The sequence below is a fragment of the Polistes fuscatus genome, unplaced genomic scaffold, assembly GCF_010416935.1.
Source record: "Polistes fuscatus isolate 324 unplaced genomic scaffold, CU_Pfus_HIC Scaffold6, whole genome shotgun sequence".
Classification (NCBI taxonomy): Eukaryota; Metazoa; Arthropoda; class Insecta; order Hymenoptera; family Vespidae; genus Polistes; species Polistes fuscatus.
In genome coordinates this window covers 4,288,361-4,314,893 of record NW_025113140.1, presented here as the reverse complement: position 1 = coordinate 4,314,893, position 26,533 = coordinate 4,288,361, and the positions used below count along the sequence as shown (strand labels likewise).

At 29.2% G+C, this 26,533-nt stretch overlaps 1 long non-coding RNA gene across 1 annotated transcript; it reads right to left on the bottom strand.

Moving 5' to 3' along the window:
* Positions 1-389: 389 nt before the first annotated feature.
* LOC122523591 lies at positions 390-26,495 on the bottom strand. The gene is made up of 2 exons (XR_006305329.1): positions 26,362-26,495; positions 390-524 (listed from the first exon to the last, which is right to left on the bottom strand). It is a non-coding gene; the product is annotated as an uncharacterized LOC122523591 (long non-coding RNA).
* Positions 26,496-26,533: the final 38 nt, after the last annotated feature.

Here is a 26,533-nt window from a genome sequence, read left to right as displayed (position 1 = left end):
AACGCATATTCTTTTTCTTTCTTCGTCTTTACAATCCTATAATATATTCTTAAGATTGTTTCTTATTGCCGTTGCATTTATCAAATCAAAAAATTATTAATTTTTTTGGTTTTGTTTCTAAATAAATATATCCAACATCCAAATTTTGCTTAAAATCAAAGCAAATATTGAAAAGGAATTATTAAAAGTTTGTTTTTATAGAATGTTAAGAGTCGAAAAAATCTTTTCTTCTCTTCTTATTTTCAATGTTGGGATTCTCAGACAAAAGAAAAGACCCAAGAGATATGTAAAATAATATCTTATCAGATTCGCGGAAACCTCAAGAAAGTCTAGTCGTACTTCGTGAAATCTCCTCGAACTCGTTTCTACCAAGCTCGTCCATTTTCCACTTTGCAACTTGCCTTTCTTCTCCAGTTACCCATCTTTTTCGTTTGCTTCTCCTATTCTTCGAGCCGTCATCCAACATTCTTCTTATCCGTTTAACCATAAGATCTACGATTGCTTCTCTCCTACGTCGTCGAATCCTGAAACAGACATGTTACAGATCGAAACTCTTCCATTTCGTGTTTTATTTCTTTGACGTTTGATATAAAATCGATCTTAAAACTAAATTAGATTCTTAACAAGATAAATATAATATATACATTAGAATTATAGTCATTCGAAATATGACAAATTCACGCCTCGATTAAATTTAAAACAATTTATTAAGAGAAAAAGAAAATTTTAATATAATTATTTTAATATTATTAAAAAAAAAAAGTTGACTTATTTTTGATATTTTGCCCTTTAAAAATGCGTTTAAGCAAAAAGGATTAAAATAAAATTTTACAACGTGCATAGTTGTAAAGAAAAAAAAAATAAATAAATCGTAATCTAAATTCGCGTTGTAAATTTTTAATACAAATATTTGAATGTATAATATAAATAATTGTTCGACGAGATTAAAGGAATCAATGAAACGAATATTTGTAAATTTTTGTCTTGTTTCTCTCTAATATTAATTAATAAAATATATATTTATAAAAAGTGAATAAAAATATAAGAAAAGAAATATGTATTTATCATTGTAGAAAGATATCGAAACTTTGAGCAGACATCATCGGATGTTGGATGAGGACATCGGTAGGAATCGTTTATCGAAGCGTATAAAATGGATCGATGTTCGGTCGATTGGAAATTGATCTTCGACAGGAAGGTCCAAGAGGTTTCGACTTATCACGAAGTATCTTTTCGTTTCCACATCGTCGAAAGATCACCGGTTCTTGGGTCAACGTATGTATTTTCTTTTGTTCAAACGAACGGAAATATTTCTAAAGTCGAGGTATCTATACCGAGGTTCGTAAAACTTACGGAAACGAAGAATTATTTTAACAAGAAGAAAGAAAGAAAGAAAGACCAAACAAAATCTTAGAAAAATAATAAAAGCAGTAATTGAATTCGTTTATTTCATTTTATTATTTTTTTTCTTGGTCAATCATTTCAACGTTTAGAAACGTGTATTGATACGAATTAAATTTCCATTGGAATTGGAAAAAAAAATGAGTATTAGTAATTCATCGATTGGTGGTATAAAATAAAAGTGTCATTTTTTTTGAAAAATTTATATTCGCATTAACACGAATGAAATACAACGAAAGTATCGTTAAAATAATATAACAATGTACCGAAAAATAGTGTCTTTTTTTCTTGTTTTTCATGTACTTTACCGACAAACTATCGAATTTTTTGTTTAGAGGTAACTGTCGGTTTTGCGGCGAACACAATGGATTTTTATTAAAAATTTAACAGCCGCTGGTTCCCGACCCTCGATCGATACTCATATTTTTCCTCAAACTTTTTACTCTCGTTAATGAAACAAAAATAAAAACGAAATTAATGATTAAATGTAGGCTAATCTATTAATTTAAAAAAATGAAAAAAATAAAAAATTAACCGCTCACATATTATCATAAAAATAAAAAGATAAAAAAAGAAAAGAACAGCGTTTTCGTTTGTATGTTAGGAATCGAACAATATTTGCTTGTCTTATTTTCATGTCGGATACAAACAACAACGAAGTAAAGGTATTGACAAATTTAGCAAATGTTTAAAAACGATTTTTTACATTATTACTTCTAATCAAAAATTGAACAAACAATTCATGAATAAACTAATGATAGCGTCATAGTGGATTATTTATTTGTAGAAAAATGTATGAACAACGTATCGGAAATAAAGAGAAAAGAATAAGAGAAATAGGAAGAAAGAGAACGAGAAAGGAAAAGAAAGAGAGTCCTTGTGTGTGTGAGAGAGAGAGAGAGAGGGAGAGAGAGTGAGAGAGAAAACTTGACGTGATATGCCGATGAAATTCTTAATAAGAATGAAAAAAAGGGGAATATTCGGAAAAGGGGAATATTCTCGTTCAAGATCGATAATAAACGATATGCGAAATGAGCAAGAGTTCATTACGAAGGAGAATTGTCGCGATAAGAGGATTATTCGATATCGATGATTTCTAGAGCACGAATGAGTGCTAGAAAACCTATTTTTTTTTATATTACATCCCGTCTTTTTTTCATTCTTTTCTATTTTTTCCATTCCTCCTTTCTTACTTTTTCTCTTTCCCCCATTTGCATGAGATTTTCTTTTGTTGTAATGCTTGATTTCGTTTTTATTTTTTTAATCATTGGTTCTTGGCATTCTTTTAATAGGAAATAAGTGAAACGAATAATGAGTTTCTATCTGAAAACCATTCCGTCTTTTCTTTTCCCATATTTCCATGCGATTGTTGTTGTTTTAATATTGAATTTTTTTAATATCCAATTCATAGAATAATTTAAATTTTTTATAAGTGAAATAAATGTGTTTTAGATTAATAGTATAAAAAAAAAAGTAAAATACTAATAATAATAATATACAATATAAAAATAGTAACACATTGGTGTGCGTGTGTTATTTATTTATTTTTTATTATTTATGACAACATTTTTCAACGTACGATGAAAAATCAAGCATGGGTTTGAATAAAAAACGAAATATCGATATTAATTTTTCCGAGATTGTTTAAAAGGATTCCAGTCAAAATGTTTCTTCTGTTCAAAATGTTCAATACAATGACTTTGTTCAACATCAAACAATAAACTGATTGGTTGGCACGCCACAACGTTTGCTCATCGATGTGAGATCTGACAAAACTGTGACTGTGTTTGAAATACGACAGGATTCATTTTTCCTCTTTTATGTTTCTTGTTTACACGATAAATTCTATGAAATATTACTATATTTCATATATACTTATAACAAACAGAGAAACGAAACTATCATATTTCTTTCTACAGTTGAGCAAACTTTTAATATTTTTATTTTAACTCATTATTAAATTAAAAACCTTTTCGATTTCATTTATGGTTTATTCATATTTCTTCTATATTTCAACTGTTTTCATACGTAATAAATGAATAAAAAATTCCAATAATTGCATTCGAATGTTAATTGAATATATCAATAGAAAAGCAGAACGTTCGGCAAAGATAGAAACAACAAAATTTTAAGTAAGAATTTATAATTTGGATTATTAAAAAAAATCATTTGCAGTTAGATCCCCATTAATAATTATCGAAACAAAAATATTCTTTAAACCAATGTTCCTAACTCAGAGTTATTTTTTATAGAATCAAATATTAATTAATAATACTATTTGTGCTAACAGCTAACAAAAGCAGCTTTTCCTTTTTAGATATATAACTATATTTTGCTAGCATAAATATTTTGTATTACATCAAACAATACTAATTATCAACAATAATTTAATAATCTAATTAAGCGTTTGATTTCTATTAGTTTCCAATCCGAAAATTCTTCTATTGATATTATTAAAAATACTGATATATTTAAAATATAAATAATTAAATAAATAAATAACGTGTGTGTATGTATGCGTATAAATGAAAATAAATAAAATCATTACCGTCGTCAATTCTTTAAATGAAGAATTTCATTCTACTTTTGCCATGGAAACTAATTTAGGGAAAAGGTACTCGTAGGATAATTTTACTCCCCTATCTCAAAGTGTATGTTCTATAGTATCTAATTCGACCTTAGTAAGGGACAAAGTGAGAATCTGGCAGGTAATCAGCAGTTCAGGCCGATACTCAAGGATTCCCATGACGGCAAGGAGCAGGAACGGGACACGACGATTCATGCTTGAATTCTCTCTTTTCCTTAGGAATCTCTAACGAGAAGGCTAAAAGCCTTTCCCGCATCGAAGGATTTCTACGAATGTTACTGGATACGGAACATTCCACAATCTCGAATATATTATTCACAAACGTTCATTCATTCGAAAACGTTTCGACCATTTGAATTCCTCCATTACACAAAACCTTTAACTATAAAACGTTTAATTGCATTTTTTGTTAACGTTGTTATTTAAATTGTTTTTTAGAGAAACTAAATAACAATTTATTAATAAATTCGTATAACTTAATCAATTCATTTCTTTTGTAATTTTCTCCAATGATTTTTAGGGAATTCCTACCTTTTAGAAGGGTCGGCCAAAAAGAATTTGAAATGTTGCCGATGGAAATTGTTAAATTTGAAAATGTATAGCGTACCGCAAAACATCAAAGGACCATCACTGATCTCTACTCGATACTAAACGAGCGAATGAAATTATTTGATTGTTTAAAAAAAAAAAAAAAAGATAAAAAAAAAAAGAAAGGTTCGAAGTATTTATAGAGAACAATTGAGAGATCGAAAATGGTGGGAACGATGCCAAACGAATGAGTTGAATAATCTGAACGAAATGGCAGGCGTTGAAAGAGAAAGGGTTGGGAGTCGGATAGGGTGGGGTGGGGTGGGGTGGGGGTGTTGAGAGTAAGAGGAGGGAGAGAACGAAACACGCTCGTCCAGTAAATTACTGCTCACTCTCTGTACAGGCAAATATATTTTTCCGTTTAACGTGTGGCCTGAACCACTCCTTTTCAACGTACCACCCCTTTCAACCTTTTAGGTCGAACCAAACTAAACGCCACCACTCCTAACGCAGCCCCCCCCTCTCTGGAACACCAAAAACGATTCCAAGGGAAATCTATGTAAGTTTTTGTCCGATATTTCGAGGAAATACTTTTCTTCCTTTTTTTTTCTCTATTTAAATTTTACCACGTTTTATATACTCCTTGTGTGCTTTCATTTCCGAGTTTGTATATATGTATTTATTTATTTATAGTATTTTAAAATAGTATAGATGTTTTTATATATATAAAATCGGAAGACTATCAGTTGTCGCCCTTATTCCATGGTTTTTTTTTGTTTTCATTTTTTCCCCTCTCAGTCCCGAGAGATTCTTAGCTTGAAGAAAAAGTACTAACGTTTTCTCATCATTTATCGAAACTATATCTCGAAATATAAATTCACGAAATTTTACGAACACGCGAATCTTACCGTTCCTCGAATTATCTTACGAACTTTTGTTTTTTTGTTTTCTTTTTTTTTTCATATTTTTCACCGACAATTAATCTGATTTTTATTTCTATCGATATTATCTTACAGAGATAAAATTATCTCTAGCCTTTAAATATTCGTATATATTTAAATGTATTAAAAAAAAAACAATTCCGTAATATTCGCGAGTACGTTATAATGGCATTTTATTAATCTAAAATAATTATTTTATATATATATTTATATATATCGATTAGGTACGAATACGATCATCGATTCTAAATTATCTAGAATTAAAATATAAATATGCTTTGTGTGTGTGTATGTGTTGTGTTTGAAGAAGAAGAATGAAAAGAAGAAAAAGAAAAGAAAATTTTACGGACAACTTGTATATTTTTCAAAATAGAATATTGAGAAATTAATTATGAAAATGACTGGTAAAGATAGAAATTAAATATAAATTTGGTCGATTGAAAGTGAATGTAACGGGTTTCGGATTGGTACGATCCATCTAAAGTCTAGCAGGTAATTTGGATAAGTGGCCTGCGGAGACGCAATAATGGATTCACCATTTTCGCAGGAGACGAAAACATCCCCCTCCCTTCCCCCCATTCCTTAGTAAAACGGATGCTTTTGTAAGCGTTTGCCATCCTCTCGTTAATAATAGACATTTAAGATCGTCTCACTCACTCTCTTACTCCCTCTCTCTCTCTCTCTCTCTTTCTCTCATAGCGAAGGGTAAGCACATAAATTGTTTCCCATTCTACCGATCTGACAAACGTTAATGAAGACTTATGGGAACTCTGAAACGACCATTAGTTTTGGTCATCGACGAATTACAATTTCGGTTGAATGATCGAATATCATCCAATCATTTTACAATATTTTTATGAAAAAAATATTAATCATTTCGTTTGGACGTTATTTTATTGGGGAAAATATAATTATAACGACGATTGGATCGAACTAATTGATTATTATTTAATCCGAGTATCATATATCAATTTTTACATCAACTATGTTTTATTTGAATTGAATTCATTTTTTTTTATATGATATACCGAGGTAAAAGATCTTTAATCGAATATATTATTATTCTTTGATAATTATGTTTGATGGATATTTATTCTTTAAAATTAGATAACTCGTATACGATCAGTTTGCAAAGATTATTTCCATTATTGTTAACAAATAGAAATAATATAAAGAAAATCGTTACTTTATCTAAATCGTTGTTAAATACATCGTTCGTTTTATCAAATATTTTTATTGATAACTACTCATCATTTATAATAAATTACTTTTAATTCCCAATCACGAATATAAAGGAAAATACTCGAACGATTGATAAATATTAAAATTGCTAAAGCGTATTGTTTAAATAAAATAAAATGTTTTTTTTTATTTTTATCGTTCGAATAACAACACAAAATTGATATATGTAATATCAATAAATACAAAATACTAACACACGTTATCAGACGATATGAAGTACCTGCGATTGAAAGAGTAAGGGCGTACGGTTTGTCTTTAAATTCAAGCAATGAGTATGAAGGAAATAAATTTTCAAGCCTGCTGCACGATCGTTGCCCTTTATCAAAGAAAACTAGACTATTGTACGGAAACTTACCTTATTTACGCTACAAAGAATCTCCCGCATGAGATGACAAAGGACGAACTTACGAATTACGATCTTCTTTCAACTAACAGGTAAGTACATAAAAGAACATTGAACTCATCGATTCGTTTTCAATAGTTTTACGAAACTCTTGATAGATTTTTTTGTATAGAAAAGAGTCTTTTGTATCTTTGAAAAATTTTGATAGATGTACTATACTTATACGGGTACCAGTAGATTTACCGTCTATCGATCTTTTCTATCGGTTTACTTTATTTTTTACTATCTTCTTATTTCATTTCTAACGAGATACACAAGCCCACTTTACGTTTTATTTCTTCACGTACTATCTGAAATGTATTTTCATTCGTCAATTTTTAAGAATCGAAATATAATTATATTATGTGTATTCGTTCGTGATAAATTAATTTAAATTAATTAAAATTATATACGATTTGAAACTGAATTAATTTACGTAAATTATTTAATACAAATAGAAAATTGAATTGCAAGATTGTGTCTTATTGTTATTCTAAAATAAATTGCATACAGGTTAACCGTTTAAAGTTAATTGACAAAAATAAATTGTAATAATCGGTTAATTTAACTTACAATTGTTAAATTAAATCTACGGATAAAATTTAGAAATTAAAATAAATAAAAAAATATAAATTTCAAAATTCTGTTTTTGTGAAATTAAAACCAGTTGTTCTGTTTATATGAATTACTGTGCAAATCAATAAAATATTGAATGACTGTTACTACGAGGTAACTTATGGGGTTAACTCAGTATACTATAATACTGAAGTAATTTAAAGAAGATACCAGAAATGAGTAGACACTAAAGGGATTAAATGACGATAAAGTTTTTTACGATTAAACGATCGGCCTGAAAAAGGCATCCCTTCTTCGAATTTATCTTTGAAGATTGTAAAATGTTATATGACTTTTAGTTTAACTCGCACAAAACTCGAAGAAGCTTCAGCTAAGAGTAAAGTTATTTTACATAAGCTTAACGCATAGATAATTTCGAGTCAAAGATATCGATTTTTACGAATTCGTGAAAAAGTTAATTGAATCAATCGTTGCATTCCAATGAAATCGATATTAATTAGATGCAATTATGACAATAAAAGAGTATGCATGTTTGATTGGAAGATTATTAATTCGGATCACTTTTAGAAATCATTAATTATTAATAATAAATTTTATTATTTACTCTTATTGTATTTAATTAATTTAATAATTTGAATGAGTAATGCTTCAGGCTTGTATAAAGGATTAATTAAAATAAAATATTTAAACGAAGATTTGATATTCATCTTTTTATCAATAAATTTAATTAAACATCCTCTTTTATATTAAAAAAAAAAAAATCCTAAAAGTTTGGAAAAATATTTCTAAATATAAAATAAATTAGCGTACTAACAAAATTAATCAACGACCCTCCACGATTTAATTATCACGAAAATAAACTTAATAATCTTCGTTTTAAATAAAGACAAAAGATAAAGGAAAAATAGAACCAGCTAGTAAATTTGAACGATCCTGTAGAAAAATATAATAAATTTGCGCGTGGATACGCAATTTTAACCTTTGACAGTAAAAAAAAAGAAAAAAAGAAAAAGAAAAGAAAATAAAGCATTTATGCGAATGTTTTAAAAAGAAGAAAGTTTTCGTATTGCATTTATGCGGCATGGGGGGTTTAGTATCTAGCTTGAAAGAAGAAATATGAATACCGTTTTATATACGACGGTTTTAAACGATCTTCCAGCAGCGGTGATAATATCAGCCTATAGTCGTCGCGTCACCAAAGAGGCAGGAAAGCATTTATGTCTTCGTGTCCTATCTTCCTATGAGCTTTACGAGCGACCCCGCTGCGGCCTACAATAAAGTCTCCGTATTCCGGTAACCGTTTTATTTCACCGACTTTATTGATGTCCGATCGGGAATAGACAGAGGATGAACCTTTTCGAAAAGTATCGCGGACAAGTTCACCTTATAAAGAAGAATTATCGTGTCCGAAAATCGATTTCCTCTTTCCACACCACATATTATACAATTTTCTTTTTTTTGAAGTTATACTTCTTTTGGCGCGTTGGGGAAAATGTAATGGGGAGTGATTTTGTTCGGAGCGTCTGGAAAAACGACACCATGAAGTTTGTCAGTATTTAAACGACGCGCGGCAAAGCGATTTCAAGTATACGGCATGAAGTCTTCGTTTCTTCTTCCCCTTTTTTCTCAAGCGGATCACCCATCCAAATACTAATCGTACTCAGCGCTGCTTTACTTAAATGATCGAAGCGAGAACTAATGCAGTAACCGCGCCATGGCTGTTGACGCGTGAAGTAATTCGATATATCTCTCTTATATTTAGTGTGGACTGATATCTATATTTTGATATTTTTTTTCTTTTTTTATTCTTTCTTATATATATAATAATAATAATTATTTATTTTTTTAAATTATTTTTTTCCTTTGAAGTTTTTTTTTGAAATTATTTTTGAGGTTATTGAGGTTATATTCGTTTCGGTACGGCAAAGAAGTATAACTTCTTACGTGCGTACATAAGTACACACACCAGTTTTTTTCCGGTAAAAATTTTGTTTTTCAAGTGGTCGCATTAACCCATTGCCTGTTATGGACGCATATATGCGTTTGATAAAAGTTGCCAGCGTGATATACGTGTTTATCAATACGAATGTGTTAAATAATGTAATGTTGGTTTACGTATTGATTAATGTTTTGAGTCTTGTCACATGAAAATTATATAAGAAACAAAAAAGCATTATTTATTAATTTAAAAATTTATTATCAGATCTGGTTAATAATATAAATCAACGGAAAAAAAGCAGCCGCATTAATAATAAATTATTCCGTCTCTACAAAATATTTTATCTAAAAATATTCAGCACTGGAAGGGTTAACATTAGCGAATACTTTCATCGTATTGGTTTTGTCAATATGATTATTCGATGATTAAAAAACACATGGATATCCGTTTCACAACAAAATTCTCAGTGAATTTATCTCTTTAAAAAAGATTAATACTTTTCGGATGCTATCACTTTCATTCAAATTGTTGTGTAGGTCTTCTTTAATTCGATGTTGATTTCTATTGTATTTATTGTTTTTATTACTGCAATAATAATACCAATTTTAATTTATTTAAAATGCCATTATTGTTTAAGGTGATAAATCTCATTTCAGCAGAATGTTTTTTCTTCCAATAGTTTTGTTCATTGCTTATTATTGCGGAGTTAAAGTTATTTCATTAATCATAGTTTTGTGTGAGCTTCGATTTGAACGAGAAGTAACAGAAATTGTTCAAAATGTGATTGTAAAGGAACAATTAATAAAATGTATGACTCAATATTAATTTGAAATATTTTCCCGGATGAAAAATCGAAAGCTTTTGAAGAATTACAAAATTACTTTAGATATTAACAAACGTGATTTAAGTATTACGTAAAATAACTCGACAAAAAAATTACACACACACACACGCACGCACACACAGTAAAGTTAAATATTGATTTAGCATTTTAATCATAAATTTTACTTTTTAAAAAATTACTATTATTTTAGTATCCAATCGATAACACGTTAATTAAAATTAAAAGGAAAACAAAAACTAATTTAAATATAATAAAATGATGAAGAATATTGTAGAAGCTTTTGGTTAGAGTGTAATATCTGCGAGAAAATTAACGAACGTTTTCGAATAAAATAGGTAAATCATCATTAATGAAATATAATAATAATAATAATAATAATAATAATAATAATAATAATAATAATAATAATAATAATAATAATGACGATAGTAGTAATATTTCTCTTGAATTTTCTAATACCTATCCTTCTATTATCAGCCATAGTATAATTTCCCTCTCGACGAGATTCATAATCCAATTCCAGTCAGTTCATTTTGCTTAATACCCAGCGTACAATTTGTTACGATTCCAAATCACGAAGAGATATTACACATTTCGGATGAATTCATAAAATTATCGTAATTATGTTATCTCTATTACAATTGTATATCTATAGATACATTCTGATCATTTGAAATTCTAATTCTATTTTCATTTCCACAAACAAAGCATTTGGGAAATAACAGAAATGAATTTCTCTAGTTTTAAGTATTCCCAAATAACAATAATAATAATAATAATAATAATAACCACCGTAAAAATGGTGGGATAAAAATATTCCCTGTGTAATCCCAGCCTATCGGAAGAGTCAACTAAAAGAGAAAAATCTAGGAAAAATTGAAAAAGAAAATAAAAAGAAAAGTATACGAATAGGAACGAAACATTGTAGACATTATTTATTTTTCTCATTTTTCCTTATACGATTGCTTATTAATGAAGTTAAAATTATCTACTTGAAAGAAGATCCTCTTCTTGGCGTATATTGTCAAACATTTTACAATGGAGTTCATGCAGTGAAAATGAACAAATAAAAAAGAAGAATGAAAAAAGTAAGAGGAATAAAAATACAGTGCAAAAAAGAGAGAAAGCGGGGGAGAGAGAGAGAAAGAAAGAGAGAGAGAGAAAGAGAAAGAGAGAGAGAGAGAAACAGAGAAGAGGAGGAAAAAATGAGGAAAAGAAAAATAAAGATAGAAAACAAAACGAGCGTTAACTTTCAACTGCAACTAAGCTGGCCTCGCTCGGTCAACAAGATTTATATGTTTACGCGCTTCCATAGCAACTTCCTATTTTCTCGAGCTCGCTGAGCCCTATTCTTTTATTTTATTTTATCCTAATATAGAAAGAAAGAAAGAAAGAAAGAAAGAAAGAAAGAGAAAACAACCACGTTGTTTCTATATTTCTACAAACGATTTACAAAGAACGCTTCTGCGCCATTTTTATCCTCGTTTACCACCCTTCGCGTCGACGAATCACGATCTTCGTTTGGCGCAGTGCCAGAACGCGTCATCGGCCGATACTGTTTTCGACAAAGTTAAGGATGGACAAAAAAATATGTACCTTAAAAAAAAAAAATAAACAGAGAAATAATAATACTAAAAATAGTAATAATAATAATAATAATAATAATAATAATAATAATAATAATAATAAACAATTAACGATTGTCGATGTCGAACAGAGACAAACCTTTCATTCAGCCACCCTTATTCGTTTATTTAATACAATTTTTTGAATCTATATTACAATGATAAAGTTATTAATTGTTTTTTAAATTCAAATGGAAACGATTGTTTAAGTAGAAAAATTATCAGCGTGTTGTTAGGATGAATAATTTAGCTGGGATATGATATATAATTCTTTTTTCTTTGTTGTAACGGTTTAATAATATAATCTTCATATTTTTGTTTCATATAACAGTGGTTGATAATAATTTTGAAATATAAATTTGTTATTTGGTCATAGCGTTCTGCTCTAATGTAAACGAAAAATCGCAGACATTTTAAACGTCGAGTAAGGAACAGTGAACAATGAGCAATGAGTAATTGAGTAAATGAGTAAACGAGCAATTGAGTAAATGAGCAATTGAGTTAATGAGTAAATGAGTAAATGAGCAAGTGAGCAACTAAGCAACCGAGCAAATGTGCAATTTTCCATTTACAAAGTAACAATAACTCTGTTGCATTACGCAATCATTTTGATATTTTTTCAGACAACGATTAATCAAAATTGTTAAAATTAATATTACACTTAACGCAATAATAATATAGTAAAAATAACTTGTTGACTTGTTTAAATATAAACCACATGGGGTTGCTCGCGTAGCCAATAAACAGATACGCCTTATACGAAACGTAACGAAACGAAACGAATTAGCTAGGATAGGGGAATACGTCATCCCGATGGGACTGAGAACAGTTTGTACTTGGGTTATTATCGGAGAAAAGCGCCTTAAAGCGATTCGATTTTGCTGACACAGATTGCTTACCGCCGTAGGACGAATCACGATTGAATCCTGATCCAATGCAGAGCTTGCAAGTCTCGTTTCGTCTTCTCTCTCACTCTCTCTCTCTCTCCCTCTCTCTTCCTTTCTCCCTTTCTCTTACTCGCGTGCCTCGTCAAGGGAAAAGCAGAGAGAGAGACAGAGAGTGAGATATATATGTGTATATATATATATATAGAGAGAGAGAGAGAGAGATGGAGAGTTCATACTGGTTTGCATCGAGTTCGAGTGGCCAAGGTTTAATTCTCGTATTGGCAAGCTTCGAATCGAATCGATCGTCGATGCCCAGTGAAATTGGCCGTAAGTGTAGACTAGTTAAACAGCGCGTCGTTGGAGTACCATCTCCTGGTTTACTCAAATGTTCTCTACCTAACCTTCCTCCTCCTTCTTCTATCTCTTTACGTAATGAGAAAAGAGAGAGAAGGTCATTCCTTTAGAAGAATATTATGATAAAGATTTTTTCAAATAACATGACTTATCCAGGAACAATATTTAAATGATCATTGGTCTGATATACGTATCAGTTTATCATAGATTGTGGTATTTATGATAATGGATTTTAATAATCTTTTCTTTTCTCTTTATTTTAATATTGAAGCCCTGTTGCACGTTTGGAATGATTTTTATTAGTTAATTAAAGCTTTCGGCCTTGACGCAATTTTGCAAAATTAATAAACAAGTGAATAATACTAAAATACTATTTTTTCTACGTTCTCTTAGAATATGATATTATAAAATCATAAATGGACAAATTACCCTTAACATTCCAACTCATTACACTGTCGTAATTACCAACGCAAATTATCTTTAAATTTCATAGAAACGAAACTAAATAAGTCGAAACAAAAGGAAAGGAATAAAAACGGACAAAAAAAGAATCTGGAAGTAAAATCAATAAAATGCTTCTTGATCTCTGATTGTTAATAAACCATGCGCGAACCAGACGACAATTCAATAAAAACGGACGAGAAGGTTCCTTCCTGCAAAGTGTGTTCCTTCATTAACAAGAAAAGTGACTACACGCATACACACACACACACATATATACACAATACACATATATATATAAACCTTCTTCTCTTTCTCTCTCGTTGTCGTGGCTATGAACAGCCATAACGGCAAGCCTTATTTATTTGCTCGAGAAAGAGGATGGCCGAGGTTCAATTTGCTCGGAAAAGCGCCTCTCTGTACGTCGAAAGTGCGGCCAGCTGCCTTTGTCACGTTACCAGCGTGTAAACACGTTGTGTGCGGTTTACCCTTCTATTGTACGAATTACAAGCGAGATTCGCTCGTGTACGCGTGTGCATTCAACCCACCTACGTATGAATCTCTCTCATACTATATATATATACATCTTTCTCTTGTCTCTATTCCATCTCTTTCATACAACGTGAACTAAACTATGCTTGTAGTAATAAATATATATATGAGAGAACTTTCAACAATGTTACCAACTACCTTTCGAACCGTGAAATACATCCTCAAAGACGCATCAATCCGCAATTTTATTTCTAAAAAATCTTCATATTTTGGGGTTCTTTTTATTTTGTGAGAGAAAAGGGAGATAAATTTTGTTCCCTTTTTAGAAAATAAATTTTAGTATTTATTCGTATCATCAAATTTATTTCCACGTTAAAAGTTCTCGAGGAAACGTATCATGATTACTTATTTTTGTAGGATTTGTGTCGAATTTTAATTTGATTAATTTCTATACCTAATATGTTTAAAAAATAAAAAAAGATAACGAAAAAGATTTTTGTTCGTTTTACGAGCACTTCATTTTTATCAAAATAAATTATTGCAATGGAAAATAGTTGACAAATTCTTAAGATTACAAGTTGGTAATAATGATAGATTGTGTTATTTGTCTGTTTTTTTTTTACATTAATTTTAATTTTAAAATACATAAGGGAGTGTCAGACTTCTAGCAAAAAGTTTCGTCGCTTTAATGAGTTTTTAATTTTCCAAAAACAAGAATGTCATTTTAATGAAAAGAAATATACGATTTTCTGTTGAAAAATGACGAATCCTTCATATTAATATATTACTGTAATTAGCAATTTGTTTCATTTCATTCTTTTATTTTGTTTTGTCGAATAAAATAAATATAAAATGAACGGCGTTATACGAAAAAGTTTCGTTCTTTCGATGAGCTTTTTCCCTCGGAACACAAATTATTTTTTTAATGGAAAATAATTCGCAAAGTAGTTTTAACGCGAAATAAAAAATTTTCATGAATATTGTCGAACGAATTACATCAACAATTAAATGTGTTAATAAACATTAATAAACATATTTACATATTTATTTTATATTTTCTTTTCTATCTTTCTTTCTTCATAATATAATATAACAAATTGAGACAAGACATTCTGATAAAGAAAAAGTAAAGATAAGAGTTAGAAAATACTTCGAACTGACTTTGCACAGAATATCCGAAACTATGAGTAACGTTTTTAACGTTGCCGGTTACGTCTGGATAGAACGTGACTCGACTTTGCATTTTTGCCGTCTCCGCAAACTCGACGGGACGCAGTTGCAGAAAATACAGCACAAGACGTCGAGAATGTAAGCAGGAAATAAAAAGAAAAAGAAAAAAAAAAGAAACAGAAAGAGAGAAGAAAAAAGGGGTGGGAAGAATGTGGTTTTCTTTAGGCGAACTACTGAGACCGTGGAAGAAATAAGAGAACTTACATATTTCATTCGATCAAGACCAACTTCCTTCCTCGCATTTCGATTTTACCAACAGTGGTAACACCATTCTATTTATTTATTTATTTATTTATTTTTCTGTTATATTTATTTATTTATTTAGTTATTTATTTAATTCACGACACGGTTTATCTCTTTCTTATTTTCGAATCGTCAGCCTTTAAATATCGTATGCATTTTCGTTCTAACATCTATTTTCTATATATATTATAATTACAAAATAAATAATACATTATTGTAGAAATTTGTAGATAACTTTATTTAAAATTAAATGTATCAATTTATTATTTGAAATAATCTGAACAATTCTAACATCTTTGATTACATTTCAATAAAAATATATAAAATTTGCACAATATATTTAATATTTAAATTGAATGACAATAATTGGACCAATTTATGCAGATCATTACCAACTCTTAGAATGACAAAAGAAAAAAAGAAAATTAAACAATAATTCCATAATCAGAAACAATTCAATAATCTTGCGATTTTTACTTACCAACAAAAAATATCTTAAAACAATCTAATCTCACTAATTTTATATTATTTCAGTCGTAGAAAAAGATAACTGATCAAAAATTAATGCAAACACCAAACAAAAGTGTGTAGCCAAGCTTTATTTTCTAAATACAAATCCTTGAAATTCAATTTAATCCGTCTCAGATGAAAAACCTTTTGCTATCGAACTTGGTTGAATTAATAGAAGATTGATCATAAGAATAAAAGAAGTTTAAAGCGTCGTATTACCGGCGTTATAAATAATGAAGTTAAATTTTCCTAGAACGCGTTAGTCGAACGCATACACTAACTCTTATCCGACTAATTAACGTATCTCCACGTGGCTTTTCTACAATTAACACAGTATAACGTCACAACACTAATCCATATTTTGCTATCGTGTACACTAATTACCGTTGGTAAATGTAATTGCATTTTCGACGTTTCAATCTCCATGCACGTATTCTGATGCGATTATATTCTCGTCTATGCATCACAACCACCATCATCATGAGCCGATACTAATTGGTAGTGATACTATCTACTTTTTAAATTTTTCTACGTTAATACCGATTTATACATATGAATTTCTCATTTAGTTAAATTATTACATTTTCATATAATCAAATAAGGTGGCTGTAGATATCCTACAAATTAATTAATATTTGATAATATTCATTATTATATTATATTATATTTAATTATTTACACAAATGTATAAAGGATAAATGATTTTTTTATAGCTAATACAATCCTACATTTCGAAATTTTCTTATTGAAACGATTTTGTTTAATCATGTAACGAAGATACACGAGAAACGTGTTTCTGAATAATCTGTTGCACTTTATTAAATGAATATACTAATCAATTTTATATTTATACGCGATATAAATATATAATATCTGTATGTTTTTTTCGATAAATTTTTATAGTAATTTTTCGGTATTATCTTTTCAGTATGTTTTCATTTTCATGATTTCGATCATACATATTTTTGTGTATACAAAATGAGGTTTCATTTTTTCAAAGTCATGTGTTATTCCAAAAAAAAAAAGAAGATACTTGACACTTTCCATTCCGTTATTTTGATCGATCCCTAAAGCTCTTATCGTAACATAGTAGAAAATTCTGTGAGTTGTCAGTAGCTTGGAATCTGAAAGCTTGCCTTTGAATCCTTGAATAGATTTTTTTTTTCCTTTAAGGCTCGTGATCGCCGATAGAAGGCTAAGAAGTAGAAGAAGCAAAGTGAAAGAAAAAAGAATGAAAGGACTACTCGAATATGAACGCTTCTGTCGAATCGGAAAACAATTTAAAAGCTAATGTAAGTGGAAATTGAAAAGAAAAAATTCAAGTGAGCTTGAAAATCATCTAATTAAGGTTTTATTACTTATTCTTTTCTTTTTATTTTTTGTGTTTTTTTTTTTTTTTATTAATTTATATTACTTCGAAATTACACAGTCAAGTGTCCACTATTTGTGCATCCCTATCTTTTATTTTATGAATATTTAATATTATTTCAATATTCCTAATATTTTCTACTTAGATGAATTATACGCTGTTGTATTTTTATTTATTAATATTTATAACAGTTACAGTAATTTTCCCCATTATAAAATTTTGACATCTCTTACTTGGCCAATCTATGGTAAGTAATTTATGGTAAACATTTAGTAGGAAAAATTTTTATTACAACAAAAAATAGAAATAGTATATAATTTTTTTTTACTACTCATTTAGTTAAAGTGTTTGAAATAATTTTAAGGTCAACTACTTTTTGATTTGATAAGAACTTACATATATATATATCTATCTTTTGATTTCCAAGTCGAAAACTTTGGTTGTATAATGAAATGAAATGCGTGAAGTAATTAAATCAAACTTTAGATATTTTCTTTTTTAGTAACGAATTTGCTAACAAAGCTTGCATTAATTCAAAATAGTAACAATGGCTTTGAGAGAAAATAACGTAATGATAAATAATCTTCGAGAGAACATGAGAAAGGGACAATAGGATAGTTTCGGTTTGTTTCGAGTTTCGTTTCTTGCTATTTTCGAGGGTATCTAGAGTACTACTGGGTACATCGTCTAGTTTACCGCCCATCGTGTTTTATCGTCCTTTTAGTTCTCTCGGAATGTAAATGTAAGGGCCAGAAGGAACGATTAATAATTCTCAATTCGAAAATGTTCGAAATTTTTCACTAAAATATTTATGTGCGTGGATCGTATAAATCATAAAACGAAAAAATTCATGCATAACAATTTTCGGCTTCTTTCTTTTTTATATTTCAGTATTTATTTTTTTTACATTCTATCGAAAACGAATAAAAGTTATTAAATAATAATATATAAAAAGATTATATAGATAAAATAATTATAATTATTGTAGTACCTATTATTTTCAATAATAATAATTAAAAAATACAAAAGTCACAAAATAAAATTCTTATATTAATTATACAGAAGTATTTTTAATTTAAATATTACATGTCTTTTGATTATATAAAAAATAAAACAAACTCATGTAAAACACTTTACAATTTCATTTTTGGTTTGAACTTTGATTATTTTAGATGAAAAATAAATGAAAGTAAAAATTTAACGATATGAAGGATGAGTAAAAAAGATAAATAAATAGACGATATTAATACAATTTTCCATTGTCTTGAGAAAGCTTATGTGTGTGATCGTTAAAACTCATAAACGAAGCTTTTCAATTTTCATTTATGACTAATACGCAGGGTTGAAAGTTGTTCCGCGTGTGGTAAAAAAAAAAAGAGAAAAAAGCGAATACGAGATAGTGTAAGTCTTCCATCCGGGAAAGATCGTAGGTGATAAGTGACGAAGGAAGGAAAGATTTTACGATAAAATAGGAACGTGATCGACACTCAGTCGAAACGATTCTTTTTTTCCCTCTTTTTCCTCTTTCTCTTCTGCGTTTTTCTTCTTCTTTTCAAAATCGATTCCGATAGAAGATCGGAAGAAGACAAGGCTCGATTCTCGATTCGGTTTTCTAATAAAATTGAATACATACAGCAACTCGAGAAAAAATATACGAACGCTTTTTGAAATTGAATTACTTTTTGTAAAACTTTGGCAAATATAGCGCACTGAATTTTTTAATAGACGTGGGAAAATTCCATTGGTACCACGATGCTCGATTTTATTTATATATATTATAATACATTTATTTCTTATTGTTTTTTTGTTGTTGTTGAATCCCTTGATGAAAATCTCGTAAATTGTTTGAGATATAATTTTATTATTGTTGCTATAAAAAACGATTTTTTATGTAACATTTATTTATATTAATATATACATATATTAACACATTAATATTAAATTTATTTATTATTTACTTATTTTATTTTATTTTATACTCTATTATTTATCACATGTTAAGTTCATAGTTAAATTGTAGTTGATAGTTTTTGAAACGAGAACATTCAAAAGTAGATCAATGCTTGCTTGCTTGCTTGCTTGTTTGCATTCAATGCAATTCGGAACAAAGTACGTTCGAAAGCAAAAATTATTTGAATTGAAAGCGTTTATTAACGGCATTGTAATCTTTAATGGAGTCGTGAAAATCTGTCGATCGTGAGAATTTTCGATACTTTCATTTTATGCAACGTACGTGCTCGCTTATCGAAAAAGGCTTGATAGGAAATTCAAAAGAACGATGATATTGCTCTGTCCAATTTATCGATTATTGTTTGTCACAATCGAATCTTGTATTATAAATTATTTTCTTATGATTTTTATCGGAAAATAATTTGAAATATTTTTTTTCATAAAAACGATTGCAATTGATTCAAAATAAAGAAAACTTTTTTTACGTCCTGATTTAATGAAACATATTAATGAAATAATATATACATGAATCGCTCGTTTGTATAATTATTTGTTTGTACAAAACAAAAATTATAAAAAATACTTAAATTTAATAAAAAAAAGGAAAAGTAAAAATTATCCATACCATCTATTATGTAATAATCATGAAAATTTGTTAACGTAATATTAAGAAAATTAAACGTTTCAACTATAACAAAAAAAAATATATTTTTCTTTTTTACAACATTATTGCAATCGCACAAAAAAACTATTAACGAGCATCAATAATTGTATCTTTAGATATACCCTAAATTCTTGTTTATTTCAATAAAATTGCAAGTAAAATTTGCCCTCTTTTCAAAGAAGAAACAAAGGCATCAATGAAACGACAGTCGTCATCGTTTTAAAACGTTACGGTTTTAGTCGTACGACAAGTGTTAGAAAAAGAAAGTGGAAATAAAGAGAAAAAAAGAAAAAAAGTAAGCATAAACGTTTCTAGAGATCGTATTTCTTTGAAATAAACATACTTTTGCGTCTTTTCGTCGTGTCATTTTCTTTTTACTTTCTTTTTATTTTTTCTTTTGTTTTTTATTTTCTCAGTTGCATATATGCATATATACCACCATATTTTTTTATTCTACCCTTAGTTGTTATTTAAACGTATGCGTATTATATCAGGGGGTGCGTCTTGCTTTCTATTTTCTATTTTTTTTTTCTTTTTTTCTTTCTTTCTCTTTTACATTTCCTCTGAACTTCTCTTCTTCTTTCTCTCTATCGCGACCTTAACGCTAAACGTGGTAAATTTCTTTTTTTCCTCGAGAAGAAGAAGAAAAGAAGAAAAAAAAAAAGATAATAACCAACACTCGCAAGCGACGAGAGATTTTTTTCACGCCTTTTTCCTCCAACCCGCAGAGGCAGAGACAAGAATCCGCTAACATAGTTAACGTTTCCTGTTGTCCCTTTTCTTTCTTTAATATTCGTCTCATTCACTCATATTTCATTTACTTATTTACTTACTTTACTCGACGTTTAAGGATAGCATAAGAACAAAAACATTTATTTCATCCTAATTACGATATTATCGTATTTCTTTCGAAATTTCTTTCAATTTTAAATTATATAAAATATATAAGTATACAAAATAATGATTAAATTCTTAATTATCAAATATATAAATAGATTATCAACTTTATTTACGATAAAAAACCAAAAATAAGATAAATTATTCGAAAATAAATTGGAGTTTGAATATTTTTCCGAAATAATAAATATACTCGAATAAACGAATGGCATAGTAATCGCAATAAAAATAAATCAAATAATAAACTAAATGTACGGAGAGAGTATTTTTTTTCTTTTTTTTTGAAGATCATTAATAGGATTAACATTTCCGGATTACTTCGTATGATTTAAAAAACATTATTTCGTTGCTTCATTTATGAAGTTAATTTAACTCGACGTTCGCAAGGATACCGGAAGATTAGAAAATGAATGGTATCGTAATCGCGATGTAATCACATTTCTTTCCAATTCTTTCCGTAACCATGGATATTTTTCATTTGGGAATATCGCTCAATTCGCAACGCTATTCCAACATCAATACTTCACTCATTTATCGAGATATCCATAACGATTTAGTTCTGATTTATTACGATCCAACAACGATCGTTCTAGATGGAAAAAAAAGGGAAAGAGAGAGAAAGAGAGAGAGAAAGGATAAAAATAACAGATAGAACAAAAAATATGATACTATCGAATACTCGTAGCCTTGAAATTCACCGATACGTTTCATAACAGAGTTATGGGACGGATGGAAAATAGAATTTGCTGAAAGAATTATTGCTTCGCATAGTATTCGAATTACACGACAACGTACATATGTATATATAAATAGGTATATAATACTAGAAATATATATATATATATATATATATACATTAGAAAAGCTAGGGCTAATCTAAAGAATCAATATATATATTTTTTGTTTATTCATAAACATAGATATATTAATTTTCATAATAAAAATATATATTTATATAAAAGTATATGAATAAGTAAATAAAACAAATAAATAGATAAATTATATTTATTTATTATTAATGTAAAAATTAAAAAAGTAATATTCTGATCAATTTGCGAATAATTTAGTATTGAAAATATATATACTTATTATTAATAAACATATTTATATGTATAAAATTTGTATAAAAATAATAAATAAATAAATAAAATTAAAATATCTTATTTAAACCAATATATTCATTTGATAGAAATATACATATAAATATTTATTTATTAATAAATCTATTCGAGTATTTCGGTTAACCTAATATTTTAGATTAATAAATCTTTCTCATGTAAAAAATTGATTAAAACGAAAGTATAGGATATAATATATTATAGACAGTTATAATAAAATGAATGTAAATTTTCTCTGATTTTAAGGGTTTCATGTAGTACGTTAATTTTCAGTTAGTTGGCGGTACTCTCAGTGATAGGGTGACTTCGAAAACGGCTCGTTCAAGGGCTTTACTATCGTTACTGAAAGCGACTAGTCGAACAACGACACGACGGTCAAACGTAGTTAACTCTGGATTAAACCTAGATAGGTGTTGCTAGATTATCGTCCACAAGCACCATACTACAAATTATAACTTATGGAAAACCAATTTTCCCTTCTTCCCTCTCTCCCTATCTCTCATTCTCTCTCTCTCTCTCCTTCTCTATTTTTATCACACATAACTTTAACTTTGTTCTATACTAAAATATATCTTTCTCATAAATAAAAGTTTACATTTGTTTACGTTATTTATACTTCGATGTTATATAACACTTTTCTTTTTTAAATTTATTATTAGAATATTTTAAAAGATCACGAAAAAACACGCAGTCTGTAAAAATTTTATTTACAATCATAAAAAAAGAAAACAACTAAATTTCTGAATAGTAATATTTTAAAAGGTTTAAAAGTGCAATATCATAAAAATGAATAATAATATAATATATAATAAGAATAATTTCTCATTTAGTTACTATTATTAACTACATTCATTTCAATAAAATATATGTGGTAGGAATTGTAGATTTATTAGAATCGATTTTTCTCTGCATATTTGAGCAAACCTCGGAGATAATATAAGCTGGTTCTTGTTAAGCGATAGAACGATCGTCAAACCAGTAGGTACCATTACGATCGTATTCTAAATTCGGTTGGAAGCGGAACTAGCTTTCCAGAAGTTTGCTGATTTGCGGAGAAGCCACATATCCATCTATGCTTTGAACAATCGTCCAGTCCTTTCTACATATGTACATCTATTTACACGTATGTATATATGTGAAAAGTAGAAGAGATTGCTCGAGCAATAAATCGGATTGCGGAAATTCGAGTGACTATGATTCTCTGCTGATATTCTTAACTCTTTGATAAAGAGAGAGAGAGAGAGAGAGAGAGAGAGAGAGAGAGAATAACATATAGAAATTTACATTTCAGTTCACGAACAAATCAAACTGTTTTCACGATAATTTCGCATTGCTTTTATGAACTCTGCATAGTTGAATAAAGTTTCTTGATTATTACGGTTAGAGAAAATTAGTATTAAATGATATATATAAAGTTTGAAAACAAACTTGATAATACTGAAATGTTTCATTCAAATTTACAAGCTCGCAAACGATTGCGAAACGTATTAAAAATACTCTTTATTTTTCACGAGCAAATATATACTTGGATTCATCTCGATTTAATCTTATGAAATATTTCAACTTATTTATTTGGGAAATAATTTAAATATATATATGTACATATGACGTAAGGAATAGTTATAGTTTATATTATAGTTGACGTTAGAGTAACAATTAGGGTGGGTTACGTGCATTTGAATGCATTCACGTGCACGCTATTATCTTTTGGCTTATCTCAAAGACGGTTAAAGTTCTGGGCTCAACGATTTTACGCGTCTTCGTTTAGGATGGTAGTTTAGAAAGGGTGTAATCGTCCTTAGCAGTATTTTCTAACGCTACCCTATGAAATTAGCAGATGCTTCCAAGTCCGTACGTTCGTTTGAAACAGATCGGTAAGACGATTAAGGGTCGTTTTTCTTTACAAACGGCATTCACTTTATTACGAGGAGTCGAGAAGTAGAGGAACATAGTTAAATAGAAAAGTCTATTATAAATCTAATGCTCAACAGTTTATAGTACTACTATACTATTACTATTTATACTTACGAGGTTACCAGTCGAAGTTATGGGAAAACTTGGCGACATTCTATTAGAACTATGCAAGCGTTAACAGAATGTATTGTTAGTACCTTACTCGGTAATGTAGAAATCCTAATCAACGCTCTAATGATCTTAGTATTATAAATTTGTATGTAGAAATCTTACGAGTTCTAGAAACGTCATACTTCGAAAAGAAATTGATGTCATAAATAGAAACGAGCAAAAAATAGGAAGAAATTTTAATAAACGTTGTTTAATATTAATTTAAATGCTATTACATTTAAACTCTTGTGTAATAATATTTTGTACTAATCGCTGCTATAAAATCATGTAATGTTTAAACAATTATTATTCGAAAAAAATGAATAAAAACGAGCGAAAATTGAATGAACGTAATACCTAATATTGAAACAATTACATTTCAATTTTTCCGTAATAATTTGTACACTTTATCACTGCTATAAAATTATGTTAAGTAATTAATTTTCTGATAACAAAATATAACGAATATAGATAAACTAAAATTGGATAAAAATCTGAAAATCGATGCCAATAATTCCAAAATACCGATGTTATATTCGATCAAAATTTTGCCCTAATCCTAGTTATTAACGATACTTAATATAATTAAGTAATGATTACAAAATTTCATTGTAATAACGAAAAGTAATATGCAGAGTAAAATTGGTGTATTACCTTTTTGGATACGTTTTCACGATAATACTTTGTAACTACGAAAGGTGACCGGATAAAACGATTGAAGTTTCGTCGAAAGGGTATATAGGATTCACGTATAATATCATATATAATATCGTTTCGGCGCTTTGTCGTCTCACGTATTGACCGAAAGCCGTCGGTCGTACTACTCCCTGGCGTCGAAGGGATAGCGTCGAAGGGATCGCGTAGAAGGGATCGCGTGAAAACGCATTGAAAGCGTCAAGGGATTCGAGCCGGTGATCGTGCCTATTACCAGGGAACGATCGATTCTGTCAGCGTGAAAGCTCCATTATGATTTATACCTTTACGGTGATATTCACGCGTTGGTACGAGGATCTTTAAGGATATTAATCGATCGAATTAATAAATTGAGAAAAAATGTCTCTTTTTTACCATTATCTACATCTATTATAATAAATTTTCGCAATTGCTATTGTTATTTTCTAAATTGCATCTTTCTATATGCACACGCACACGCACACGCACACGCACACACACGAGCACGCGTAATGTCCGATATTTAAATTTTAATCGACCTAATTATAATTTACAAATATAATGATTAATTAAATATCAAACTCATCTAACTAATTATAATGAAATGTTTATTATTTAGCAGAAATCAATTAGGATAACTTTAATATTTATTAATAATACATGAATTATTCAATATAAATGAAAACTTTTCAACGATCAAATGGTTATAGATTGTAAAACAAGAATAAAATAGCCGTCGTAAAAAAGAATTCATCATTTTCCGAACAATTTTAGAAAATCGAGTCACCCTTCGTGTCTAGCCCGTTTCTATTCCATCCTCGTAAGACCTTTAACACCTTACGTCCATGAAGGTAGATTCATACATACACCATAAAATAACACATATATACAAGAATACATGAATACATGCAATACATAAATACATTCATCTAGACGATCCCAATTCAACTAACTTCCCTTTGATCTAACGTAATCCTATTTATACTAACAACATCACAAGTGTTCATTACGAATACTAATTTAAGATCTCTCTGAATAACCATAACAATATATGAAAAATTAATAGATATCTCAAATAAAAAGAAGAAGATAAAATAATAAATCGACTTGATTCAAAACAATCCTAGATCTTTTAGATCGATCACGTACTACTTGTACAGCCAGTTACGGTTTTCAAAAGGATTTACAGAAACATCATAGAAACAGAGAAACAGAGGAACAGAAAGAGAGAGAGACAGAGAGACACACACACAAAGATCAGTGAAACAGAGATAGAGATAAGGATAGATAGATAGATAGATAGATAGATAGATAGAGAAACATTTGTGTTAGTAGACATTTCGAAGACACACACGCATGCACACACACACACACATAAATATACATTTGGTAAGAGAGAACGTACGCGCGAGCAGAAGCGTGTAAACCGTCCTCCTTCTCGCACATCGTCTCGTCCCCTTAGCTTTCCACTCTTTTCCTAACCACCCTCAATCCTCCTCAACCCCTTTCCTCTTCCCCATGCAGCACCGTAGTACGTACGTGCTGTGGACGGTGGCGGAAAGCTGTGCGCGCCAGAG